We start from the raw sequence: 3,000 nt of genomic DNA on the forward strand, positions 1-3,000 counted from the left end.
AGGCACCAACCACCTAAAGGTGGATTAAGTAACGTTTTTTTTTTAATTTTCAATATTTTTTCGAAGGAAAGGAAAGTTATAAGATGGTTTCATTTATGATATGAAAAATTAAACGGATATTTGCTGAGTTATTGTCACTCAAAAAAATCGATGCTATTAGGGTGTTGCATAAAAACCATATTTTTTCTCTGCTTGCTTAAATGGTCCAACTTTCTGATATTTTTGCGAAAAAAATATTTTCAGATCTCGGTCATGACTTTCACAGGTAAAAAAGTCACTTTTAAACGCAAAAATACTGTTAAGAAAATATGACTTGAAAACGGTGAGTGATGTAAAATTTTATGAAAAGTATTTTATGATTGCAAATTTAATCTTAGAAAAATTTCGACGTTTTTTCAACATTTAAATAAATTGGCAACACTGCAAAGTTATTTTGGCCATCTTTTGCCTAAGCTCAAAAGATGCCTTTTTTTGTCATCTTAAACGTATCAAAAAATGAGATTTATCAAAAATGGTTATTTTCCTCGATATCTTTTTCCCGAACAGACGGTAATAGCTTAATTCATGCCATGTCTATAACAAATACTGTTAAATTAACAGCAAGTGTTATGAATTCTTTTTGAAAATTCATTTTTTGCATAAGAGCTGAATAACAGTTTATGTAATCATAACAACATGTGTTGTTGGTCTGATATTTTTTGAAAGCCAAAACAACTTTGGAATTACATTTTTTGTTATGGAATAAAACCTACAATTGTTATTGGGATGATTGGATTAATTGTTAAAATAACAAAAAAAAAATAACATAGATTTGTTCAAAAAATAACTGAAAAAGTTATAAGTCTGTTATTACAAAAACAATCCAATAACAAAAAAGTTCATAACAACGAATAACAAATCTTGTTATAAATAACATAAAATGTTATTGGCCTAGTATTATCAAATATCAAAAAAAATTATTCCCAAGTCATTTCTGTCTGCTCGGGTTGTGTGAAAACAATAGTTTTTTTTTTTTGAGAAATTGGCAACACTATTGAATGATTTTTAATGAACTTAATTTGCCTAAGCTCAAAAGATGCCTTTAAAAATAATTATTTTCCTCATGAAATGTATGAATTTTATGTTTCTTTTAAATTGACAGCACTGCCAAATGATTTTTAACTCATTTATGCCAAAGCTAAAATGTGCATTTTTTCATTTTTAACGTATCCAAAAATGAGATTTATCAAACAAATATTTTCCGCAATATTTTTTTATGGTCTCAAAAATTTGAAATTCAAAAACGGGTAATTTATTATTAAAAGTAATTTTTTTTCTGATGAGTCCTAAGCATTATCTAAAACTTTGCTCAAGACACAAAACTGATAAGAGAGTAGGTTCTCAAGATACAGATATTTCATTGATCATAAATAAGTTTCAAACAAAGTTTCATCCTATTCATAATTAATAAGAAATTATTGTTGAAGTGACAGAGCTTTTCGCAGAAATGGTTTATTTTTTTAAGCAGAATTGCAACTCTTACTAAAATCCTCCGATTTTTTAAAGGAAATGTGAAAAACAGATTGACAAACTTATTAACAAAAATCTAAATATTTGATCAATAACTCTAATTAAAGCTGGTAAATGTATCTCTCTAGTATCGCCACTAAATCCACAATCTAGGCACTGCATTATGCTGCAGATTAGGAAAAATCGTTCATTCACTTCAACGGAGCGTCGTCACCCGTCCAATATCGCTTTTTGGTGCCCGTGCAACTAAAGCCATTAGTGGTACCCGGGTGATGATCATTGGTGGTTGGTCGGACCCAAACCCGGTGCAGCATGGAACTGCAAATGGCCGCATACGAGATAGTGAGGTGCTCGCAAAATGTATATTTCTGATGATGGTGTGACTAAATTGTCATCGCACTCAATTAGTGCTGGAAGCTTCGCCGATTCGGGCTTTGCCGAAATTTCGGCTCTGGGTAATTCTCCGCCAACTCACACAGCAGTTGCCCCGACCCCTCTTCGATTTGCGTGAAACTTTGTCCTAAGGGGTAACTTTTGTCCCTGATCACGAATCCGAGGTCCGTTTTTTGATATCTCGTGACGGAGGGGCGGTACGACCCCTTCCATTTTTGAACATGTGAAAAAAGAGGTGTTTTTCAATAATTTGCAGCCTGAAACGGTGATGAGATAGAAATTTGGTGTCAAAGGGACTTTTATGTAAAATTAGACGCCCGATTTGATGGCGTACTCAGAATTCCGAAAAAACGTATTTTTCATCGAAAAAAACACTAAAAAAGTTTTAAAAATTCTCCCATTTTCCGTTACTCGACTGTAAAAAATTTTGGAACATGTCATTTTATGGGAAATTTAATGTACTTTTCGAATCTACATTGTCCCAGAAGGGTCATTTTTTCATTTAGAACAAAATTTTTCATTTTAAAATTTCGTGTTTTTTCTAACTTTGCAGGGTTATTTTTTAGAGTGTAACAATGTTCTACAAAGTTGTAGAGCAGACAATTACAAATAAATTGATATATAGACATAAGGGGTTTGCTAATAAACATCACGAGTTATCGCGATTCTACGAAAAAAAGTTTTGAAAAAGTTGGTCGTCATCGATCATGGCCGTTCATGGTCACCCGCGACAGACACGGACGACGAAACAAAGAGAAACGCAAAAAGTAACTTTTTCAAAACTTTTTTTCGTAAAATCGCGATAACTCGTGATGTTTATTAGCAAACCCCTTATGTCTATATATCAAAATTTTTGTAATTGTCTGCTCTACAACTTTGTAAAACATTGTTACACTCTAAAAAATAACCCTGCAAAGTTAGAAAAAACACGAAATTTTAAAATGAAAAATTTTGTTCTAAATGAAAAAATGACCCTTCTGGGACAATGTAGATTCGAAAAGTACATTAAATTTCCCATAAAATGACATGTTCCAAAATTTTTTACAGTCGAGTAACGGAAAATGGGAGAATTTTTAAAACTTTTTTAGTGTTTTTTTC

The sequence above is a fragment of the Culex pipiens genome, chromosome 2 (assembly GCF_016801865.2).
Source record: "Culex pipiens pallens isolate TS chromosome 2, TS_CPP_V2, whole genome shotgun sequence".
In the NCBI taxonomy this organism is placed as follows: Eukaryota; Metazoa; Arthropoda; class Insecta; order Diptera; family Culicidae; genus Culex; species Culex pipiens.